Genomic DNA, 10,660 nt, shown 5'->3' on the forward strand with positions numbered 1-10,660 from the left:
CTTGTTCACAAAAAAGGTGTGCCAAACAAATAATATTGTGTGTGTTCTCCTCTATCTTCTGAATCCTCTTCACCTATAAATAACCAACAACAAATTGGTAAACATATATTTCATAAGTATACAAACCATCACCACACACATGTTTGCCAAGCGTAAGTACCCCATGAATCACCCTTCCATACAAACCAACTATAAAAAATATTGGAGGGCCCAACCATTATACATCAATGTATACCAACTGTATTAATATTTATAATGGCATCACCCATGATATTAATATGATTTGGCATGACATAAAGATAATCCAATCGTCCCCAAATTATCTAAGAAGGTAGAATAATCTTTTTAATGAGAGATTAAAATATATTCTCATAGCATTCCCTCTTGCTTGAGTTTGAATTGCCCTCAATTGTGGGTTTGTTGAAAAGAACGGAGGATCTCAAGGAAAGCACAAAAGTATTTCTCAGGCACCTATCATGGAAAGTCACTAAATATTTGATATATTAATTTCCAGTACGAGTTGATGTAATTTGATGATCAATGATAGAATTGGAAATTAAAACTTCTTTCTCACCCTCAATAAGAGGTGGTTCCTCATACACAGGATGAGTGAGAAGTGAGCCCCTAAAAAGTTTTAACAAACTTACATAAAATGAGTTATGAATCTACCAATGAGAAGGTAATTCAAGTCTATAAGAAATATCATTAATTTTGTGAATCGCCTTAAAAGGTCCATCTTGGGGGGGGGGGGGGGGGGCGAGCTTAATAGCTGGGAATTTTTCAACACTTTTTCTCAATTCTCAAAAGTACATAATCTCCAATTTCAAAGATATAGCTTTACGTTTATGGTTTGCTTTCTTAATATATTGTTCTTAAGCATGTGCAATAGAATGTTTTACATAATTCAAAATGCTACTAAAATTGATAATGAATTTATCAGTAGCTTCAATTTTGTGGGAAAGTATAGTAGCTAGAATAGGCAAAGGTTTTCATACATTATTTCGAAAGGTGAGCGCTCGCCCAGTAGTAGCTGAATGAGGAGTATTATTATAAGATTGGAGAAGATGAATGTACTTATCTCATGAATTAGTTGTTGGGCAACATAGGCTCTAAGTAGATCCAAGATAGTGCTATTAGTAACCTCAGTTTGTCCATTTGTTTCCGGATGGAAAGCTGTGTTTATCTTAGTGCCTAAGTTGGAGAAAAGAGTGATCCAAAAGTTTCTGCAGAATCTAGAGTCTCTATAAAAAACAATGACTTTTGGCAATCTACGATGTACAAAGATTTTCCTGATAAACATAATCACGGCTTGCTGAGAAGTGAATGTTTTCTTACAAGGTAAGAAATAAGCTTGCTTACTTAAACGGTCAACTATAGTCCAAATCATGTCATTATGACCGAATGTAGTAGGTAAACCTATAATGAAATCCATAGATATTTGTTCTCCCAAGTATCATTAGGGATTGGTAGAGAAGTAAGAAGTCCTTGGGTCTTACCTTTGTAGCTTTTAATTTTCTGACAAATAACCCATGTATGGTGGTTTATCATTAGGGATTGGTAGAGAAGTAAGAAGTCCTTGGGTCTTACCTTTGTAGCTTTTAATTTTCTGACAAATAACCCATGTATGGTGGTTGATGCATTTCTTCCAACGTGAATTGTCTGAAAAGTTGTGTAATACACAATCTCTTCTGGAAGGAAAGGTAACCATCATAGCATGAATAATCACCAATAGGGCTCCAATTATTGTCTCTAAGTTTAATCTAAATTTTAGAAAAAATTGGGTCAATATTATAGGATTCTCTCATGGGACTCAAAGGTTCACTCTAAATGACAGAAATCTTGTGAATACAAGCCCCCATTTGATATGTGGATCTCAAAAATCTATGGCTAGGTCCACAAATGAGACGAATGCTATATTAGTATGTCTTGATTAAGAATTGAGATTCCATTAAATAATGTTTCTAAAGTCTTAAAGCATGTGCTAATTCCTTATCATATGTACTATAATTTTTTGCTGGTTTAAGCTTATGACTTTCATAAGCAATGGAATGCCCATCTTTCATATATATATACACATGTGTGTGTGTGTGTGTGTGTAAACACACATACACACACATATATATACTACATGTGTGTGTGTGTGTGTGTGCGTGCAAGCTTTAGCCCTTTATGGGTTGGCTATTGGGCTAAATGTCAACTTTTGTTATGGCTCACCTTAACCCTCCTTGAAACACATCCAAAAAGAGATTACCTAGTGAACTGCAACTGTCGTTGGAGGATCTTTCCAATGGCCGAGCTCGTAACCCTTGAGGTCTCCAAGCTTTACAACTCCTTGAGAAGCAATTCCACCGCGTCTCTCGCCGCGAGCGTTGTCACACTGCCGCGTTGCACTATGGGTCTTCGTCCCTCCTCTCACCTCACTTCACTCGCACACACTCACTAGCATGCATTAGGGAGAGAGATTAGCAAGAGGATTAGCAAGAGCAAGACTCAATTGCACAATGGGAGAGTATGTTGTATTATAAGAGAAATTCACTTATATACATGGCCATAAGTGTTCACACTCACTTAAACTGTGGGTTGAGTAGGACCTGATCATGTCTTCTTCTGTCCATGTGCTTTTTATGTTTTTATGTATATTTAGGTGCTCTTAGAAGCAGATTTTCATGAAGTACAAGATTTGAGTCATATAGACTCTTATTGAACTGCTCTGTGTTGAAGTAGCCACTTGTTGGTGAGGATTGAAAGAATTACATCGACTTCTTGCGAGGCTAATATAGGTATCTTCACTAAGGATTGAAGATCATTAACTTGTGAAGATGGTAGCATTGTTTGGAGAGGTTTGTAATTTGAATGAAAATTCCAAGCGATGGGTTGTACCATTGACCAGGCTTTCACCCATCATGGCCTCCCCATCCAGAGATATACCTGGAAGTTGTTGATGGTGAGGCTTTGGTACAAATGTTCTCCAGTGTATGAGTATGTATGTGTGCTCATGGAGCAGCTGCTACATTAATTTAGCCAAAAAAAATAGTGAGTAATAAGCTTAACAAATATATAGTGGCTAGACATGAACTCGTGAGATTGCATGATTTTTGGCCATGTGAAGGGTTATTTCGTGTGAGATGGCCTAATTTGGTGAAGTTGCAGGTTTGGGCCCTGAGGTTTTTCTTTCTTTCTCTTAAAAAAAAAACCTTTTTTCTTTTTCTGGCTTTTATGGTCATCTAGGTCATGATTTGCAAGCAACAGCTTCTTGTGCGCTCATTTCTCACTTCTAGAGGGGTGACAAGAGCATTGTTATTTTGTTCTTGATGTGCTCTTATGTCTCCATATTGCTTCTTGAATTTGTTTGCTGAAATGATGTTGAGGCAGTAGAGAAGACTGCTGATTGTTTGCTTGAATAGACAAGCTCTTGTGTTGGTGCTGAATGCACGAGAGTGGTTGAGTGATTTGCTTGTTGTTGCCTGGGCCTCCATTCTTGTCGAACTTTAGGTGAAGTTGTTGGGGTTGAAGTTGGTGGGGTGAGGTTTTCTTCACATTGTTCGATTTTGGCAACCATATGATGGAATTACCATCATAGTATCCTTGTTGTTGATCACATGCACAGGTACCCATCTTTGATGAACATTGTGAACTGGTGGCCAATGTGCTTGGTGGTGAGACTTTCTTCTTCGTGCAACTTAGAGAACTTTGTGATGCGCTTGGGGACCCAAGCTTTGGTATTTCTTTGGTAGTACCCTTGTACCTTTGGTATTTCTTTGGTACCCACACTTGTTGCATTGGTGGAGTTCTTTGAGGAACTCGCATAGGCTTTGGTGGACTCTGTTGTGGAGTACTCTTCTTCCTCCTTGGCCTTCGAGTGCTGCGTTGAGGAAGAGGCTTTCACTGTCGTGGCACCCAAATTTGATTTTTGGCATCTTCATAGTAGCCTTGAGCTACAAGTAGCTGCTTCTTCACCCACATTTTGATACTATTAAGATATCATGATTGTGGGAGTCTTGGTGGAGTTTTCTTTAGGGTTGATGTGGAAGGTTTGTGGCCCTCCTTGACTTTGGCTGGTGCTAAGGCTGCAGGTTGGAGACTCATGGACATTGTTGATGATGATGAGGTTAGAGTCTTTTCTGGCTGTTAATGATGAGGCCTTTGAGCATGTTGTTGTCTCCTTTGGTGAGGTTTGTCAATGAAGATTCATAGGATCTGTGGCCTTTCCATTGAGTTCCCTGTTGGAGATAGATGGTTTGAATCTGGAAACTTCTTCAAGAATAGCTACTGATTGTGAGGTTTTGGCACTGAACTTCGTAGGTGAGGATGGGGTTGAAGGAGTTGATGCTTTATCAGAGTCGGTCATTGACGGAGATGGTAGGTTATTGTGTAAAGGGGCTTTTGTGGAAGAGGCTTGTATCCTTTTGCATTCAGCATCATAGATATCCATTAAAGTTGGATCCTCTTCTTGGCAGTATGGTATTGTCAACTTTTTATCGTTGACCATCATGATGACTCTATCGCTAGTAAAGCACAGTGGTACTTGGGCAGCAACAGTCCATTTATGCCCCAAGATCAAATCTTCTTTCAACACATACTCAACCACAAAAAACTTACAAGTGAGGGGGTTAGTTTCAATATACATTGTATGTTCAATTGTATGTTCAAAGTACCCCAAACATGGCATGTTCAAGTCTTGTGTAAAGGTAATCTTTTCAGGATGTGCCATGAGTGTTCGTTGACCTAACAAATCCCATAGCTCGAGAGTCATGAGATTGTGTTCTCGTGTTGGATAAAGCTATGCTTGAGCTATGGTGATTTTATTTGAAATTTCCAATCCAACAAAAATCCTAGGGTTTTTTTCAGTAAGATATGTTAGAAGTTTCGGCTCCTGTGCAAGGTTTCTTCCTCCCGTTTAATAACAATTGTACATTGCCTGCAGGAGTGTTCAAGGTGACTGTTTCCATGGATTAGGTCCACCAAAGACGACACCATACTCCAGGGAATCTAGGGTAACATGAAACGTAAATTCCATATCGCCATCGAATTGTTTGAGTAGTGTATCTAAAGTAACCTGGAACTTCAATGTTTTTTCCATTGGCTCCTTTTGCAAGACTATTGCTTGTAGGGATGAGTTTAGATTTTCCCAATGACACCCAAATGTCTATTGTCATGATGTTATGAGACTAGCTCGAGGGCTAATCAATGCGCGTTTACGCGGCTGAACATCATTGCCCGTAAGAAATCCAACCATACCATGATAGAATCTTCCAAAGGAAGTATGGGTGTTTCAGTTATTGTTTCATCTTTAGATCCTGTGTCTGTTTTATATTCCCATTCACTTTCATCCTCTGTTTGGGTATCAGCTTTTTCAAGAGTACCCAATGCGTACACTGGCACACTTGGCCCTTTGACAATTCTTAATGAGCGCCGTTTGGAAACTTGCGAATCCTCACAGTCCTATTTTATGGAGTTCATTGTGTCCTTGTATACCTCAGGTTGAGCCATTAAAGGTGCAAGTGCTGATGTGATGCTGGCTTTATCATGAGAGAAGAGCATTCCTCCGAATGAGGTTTTGAGAGATTGTTTTAATCTTGTAAGGGAATTATCGAATTCCTCACGTGATTTCTCAATTCTATAGTTCGTACAGTCTGTTTCAAATGACTCTTGTGTAAAGAGCATGTCTTCCTCTTGAAAGGAAAGAGTATGTCTTCCTCTTGAAAGGAAAAGCGGTACTCCTCTAGGCTTTGTATCTTGGTTGCTGTTTTAGGTTTGGCATTATGAGGTTCAATCACAACCGGTAACCCTGTAAGACATTCAACCAAGCTAAGCATGCTCTCATGAGCTTGCTTTTTGCATTCCGCATATGTCGTGATCATTATTATCCATTTGGGGTGGTTGGGTGGGTTCTAGTTTCTTGATTGGTCTATGTGGTGCACTGAGTGAAGAGTAAGAACTTGCTTCATCCTCACTTAGTGATGTACTAGAACTGGTTTTATTCTCTGATTTTCTTTGGTTTGTCAGTTTTTCAGTATGTTTACCCATGCGACGAGATCGAATTTTCTTTTGGGTTTTTGTATTCCGTGTCGCCGCACATATGGGTGTTGAGGTTTGTGTGGTGGTCTTTGATGTGGATGCTTTTGCATTCTGTATAGCTTTTGGCTCTTTTGGGTTTATGTCCTCTACAGGCTCATTTTTCCTGTCTTTTAATTCGACTTTGGTTTCGACAGTTTTTTGTCCCTTGTCTTTCTTTGGTTTAAAAGGTTTTGTTTTCTCTTTTAGGTTCTGTTTTAAAGGATGTTCTTCTACCCATGTTGAGGTGTTGTCTTTTACATTCCTTTTAACTGTTTCTCATGCCTTGGCTTGTAAGCTTGTAAGCATGTAAGCACATTCAAGGGTACCGTGGCCAGTTGCCCATTTTGCACACTTAAGATGTTAAGAGTTGTATTTTGTGAGACAAGTTGCATTGAAGCAACTCGTCTTGGGCAATCTTGGAAGATGTGATCAATGCCACATCGTTCACACATTGGTCGCAAAGTGTCAATGACTATGGGCATGGAAGTGTTCCAAATTGTGCAGTCTGTCACCTTGTGAGGTCCATGACAATAGAAACACTGAAGTGTCTGATTAACTGCTTCCTGAGCAGTTTCTACCCTTTGGACTGTTTCTATTTGGTTAACGGGAGATGGAGGTTTTGAGTCCATTATGGATGAAGCGGGACACTTTTTAGTATCATGGTCAAAGGTTTTACAATGTATGCAGTATAGAAGGATAGGTGCCTTGTATGCACAATGAGGATTGGGATGGTCGTAGTAGTGATTACACTTAACACAAGGTATAGTTTTCCGGATTGGATACAATGATCAAGTTGTGTAAGCTGTTATTCTTTAAGCCCATCATGAAACATCTCTTCAATTAAACATCGTTTAATTTTTCCCATGACTCACAACATGAGTCCAAGAGCTTTATCCTGAGAATAAAATCTCTAATGGATTCATTTGATTGGCAATTGAATAGAGTTCTGTTACTACACTCCATCGGTCACCTTGTCTGGAAAAGCCATGTATAAAGGCTGATTTCAAGTTTTTGAAGTTGGCCTTGATCGTCGCCAGCATCAATGCGATGAACCATTGACTAGCTTTTCCCTTGAACACATGTACCTTAGTGGGGCATTTGGGATTTCCACAAAGGCTTCACATTTCTGTTCAAACATTTGAATGAATTGAACAGGGTCTGTTGTTCTGTTATATTTGTACGGCCGTATTTCTGTATGAGTCATTGAGGCCGTATATGTGAGTGCTCTTGTTGGAAGAGACTCAGTGAGTCCTTGGGCCACCCTCCTTACTAGACTAGTCAGTATGTCCAAGGTGTGGGCATTCAGGAAAGGGTTGGTACTTATAGGGTTTGCGGGAATGTTAGGCAAGGGACCAAAGCTCGGTGGGATCAAGGTGCTAGGGGGTGTAAAACCCGATGACACGCTTGTTATAGGCATGGCCAATGGCATTGGGAGGTGAATTTGTGGCATAGATCTCAATGGCTTTAAGATGTCAACCATTGGGTTCATTGCTTGTGTCATTGCTGGCAATCCCTCTATTGTGGCCATGTTGGAGTGCCTAAATGCTCCTTAATGAGCAATCACAATTTTTATTTTTATTTTGCTTTTTATACTTTCCCATAAGAGGCTTGGCGTACTCTTTGTTGAATCAAATGGTGTCCATTTGTCCTAATTAGCTTAGGCGCTATACGCACGTGAACGACCTCTTAGAGATATTTTTTTCGAAAAAAGCTTATGTCCTAGGAACTTCCCAGATGGAAGAGGAGGTCCTAAAACCACTGTCTCAAGACGGAAAATTTTTTCGAGAATTTTTTCCCTGTTTCGTAGCACCACATTTTTTAGGGTGTTCCAAAAAGAATTTTGAAAAACTTTGTATGAGGGAGTTGTAGTGTTTTTGGAGTACTACAACTTTGTTTCGTTGAGTCGTCCGTGATTTTTTTGTTTAGACCCTAAAGTAGTCCAAATATGCTACTTTTTGCCTCGATTTTTGGATCGAATTTTGAGGTTGCTGGTCGAAGGCCAAAATGGTGAATTTCGACTTCAAACGACCATGTCCAAAGTCAAAGAGCTCGATGTCAGCTTTCCGATGAGCCCTGGAGCGCCTTCATTGGATTTACGGTTTAGTAGATACGGGCCTCCAAACACAGGGATGTTTTCGTGAGTCTTTTTTTTTTCACGACCTGCACTTTCACGACCGGACCGTTTCACAGCCTCCACTTTCACGGCCAGAATTTTTGTTCATGGACAAACTTTTTTCCGTTCACGGTCGAATTTTCGTTTCATGCAGACGGGCTTTTTCCCGTTCACGGACGGACTTTTTTTCGTTCAGCCAGATTTTCGTTCACAACCCGAATTTTTCCGTTCACGGTCGTTTTTTTTTTAAAATGTCTAGTGGTCATGAGGGGGAATCCCCATCTTGAGGTGTCAAAAATTCATCATTTCACTAAATATCTCTTCTTTTTTAACTAATATCCTTGTCCTTAGTCAACTCTTCATCTTATGTGAGTATTTACTCATTTTTGGGGGGATTTACTTTATCTTCCATTTATCTCCTCCACACATTTGGATGAATCTGATTGGCCCCTCAAAACCTTAATTTAAAATTTTCAAAAAATCTGGACCCCTATGATAAGGCCTTTTGAACAGATTATAATTTATTTCGAATGCACCTTCTGGAAATCTTTTTGAACTTCTATTTCGGGGGAACTTATTTAAATACAAAGAGATATTTTTCCATCCAAAAATATCCAAAATCTGAATAACCTCTCTCTAGAATATTTTCTCTCTCTAAGCCAAAACAAGTAGAAACAAGATCTTTTATATTTCTGAAGAGGGATTTGACTACAGGGGAAGATACTAGACATCCTTAGAGGCTGGGGAGGAATCTTACAATATAAGTCACTAGTGCACTAATAGTTTAAGCTTCAAATGTGTATGAAAGCTCAAATTTGATGGGTCTCATAACTCTTGTTTAATGTTCCCACTCAAAGTATTATAGTGCTCAAAAAATATATTTTAATAAACGAATCTTAACTAGTCAAAAAAATTGTTAAAAATAATCGCTAAGCCATTATCACCTATCATAATTAATATAACATGACTAGCCTTTAATTCCATAGATCAAATTCACTACAAAATAGATTAGAAATATAATCTATATAATAATGTGCACAAGTGATTTATAGCCAACTCTCTAGGTTTTGATTTTCAATGAAATTTTCACAAATATCTTGAGATGTTTGGAGGTTTAGGGCTACATCTGGTTTGGGAAGCAATTTACACATACAAAGCCTAGCACCTTAGTGCACAAAGGAGGGTTTATTTGATTAGGTAACTCACATGCCCTATATATGCAAGAAGATATTCAACCAGTAGTTACTTAAAGTAGCCTATTTATGTAATTCTATATAGGGGGTTTTTATTCGAGATCCGAAGATGTATACTTATAAAAGTGAGGTGAACAATGGTGTTAAAAATATATATATTAAAAACAACATATTCTAAATATATGTTTGCATGCACATGTGATGTGGATTTTAGAGTGACCCTCGGGGTCCCCATACTAGCCAATTCACTCGAGCTGGTTACCCAACACCAAGTGGGCCTCCCAGTGCTCCCAAACAACAAGGTTGCACATCCCAAAATGGGATGAGGGTCCGATAAAAAATGGCAATCTAGTGTATTTATACCAACCAAAATTAAGAAAAACCGACAGATTTTAAGTAGCCCTTATTTTAAGGAATGATTTGTCATATATTTTAGTTATAAAACCAACATATTGTAGAGATTTTTGAAACAAAAACTAGATAGATTTAAGATTTGTCCTTATTTTGATTGGTTGAGAAATATGTTTTTTTCGAGCACTTCATGAGATAATTAGATGTAAAACACCAAAGGGTTCATGGTTGTCTTAGTGATATTCTAAACGTAAGAGGTTGGTTGAATAATCAACATCCAATTAAAATCGCCGATATCTAAGGGCTTGTTCACACGAGGAGCTGGCTGCCCAACTGGTCGTCCGCTGGGGTTCACACCAATTGTTGGCCCACTGGTGTATCAGTTCGAACAGCGTGTGTGACCGGCTACAGTGATACAGTCGGCTCCTATGTGACCGGCTACAGTCATACAGTCGCCTGCTACAACCTGTGAATACAATCGCCGCTGGAAATGCTCGAGGTGACCGGCTGGGGATAAGGAGCCACCTCCACTCGAGGTCGGCCAGGCAGCAGGTCGTGTGAATAGGTCCTAAGTGTCTACAACAATCAAGGCGGGAGGGCCCGCACCATATACAGACCGCCAATTCCATAAATAAATACAGTGCCCGCGCCCACATCAGTGTTCGAAAAAAATAATTTTGCCAAAAAGTTAAAAACCTTCATTAGAAATTTGGGAAATTATTAATTGAAGAATTTCTCAAATTTTGGAGGTTTTCCTTCTAAAATTTCCCAAATTTTGTAGGTTTTTGTACCTTCAAGTTAAAAATTTGAAGGTAATTTTCAGAAGTTGCAGGTGCAAATTACACTAAACCCGGTTTTTTTCGAACACTGGCCCACATGCTTCTCGCAGCAGAAGTTAGAACCCAGAACAATTAATTTTTTTATAAAAAAGCATACGACAAACTCA

This window comes from Cibotium barometz, chromosome 37 (genome assembly GCF_041138505.1).
Source record: "Cibotium barometz isolate CiBa-2024 chromosome 37, ASM4113850v1, whole genome shotgun sequence".
In the NCBI taxonomy this organism is placed as follows: Eukaryota; Viridiplantae; Streptophyta; class Polypodiopsida; order Cyatheales; family Cibotiaceae; genus Cibotium; species Cibotium barometz.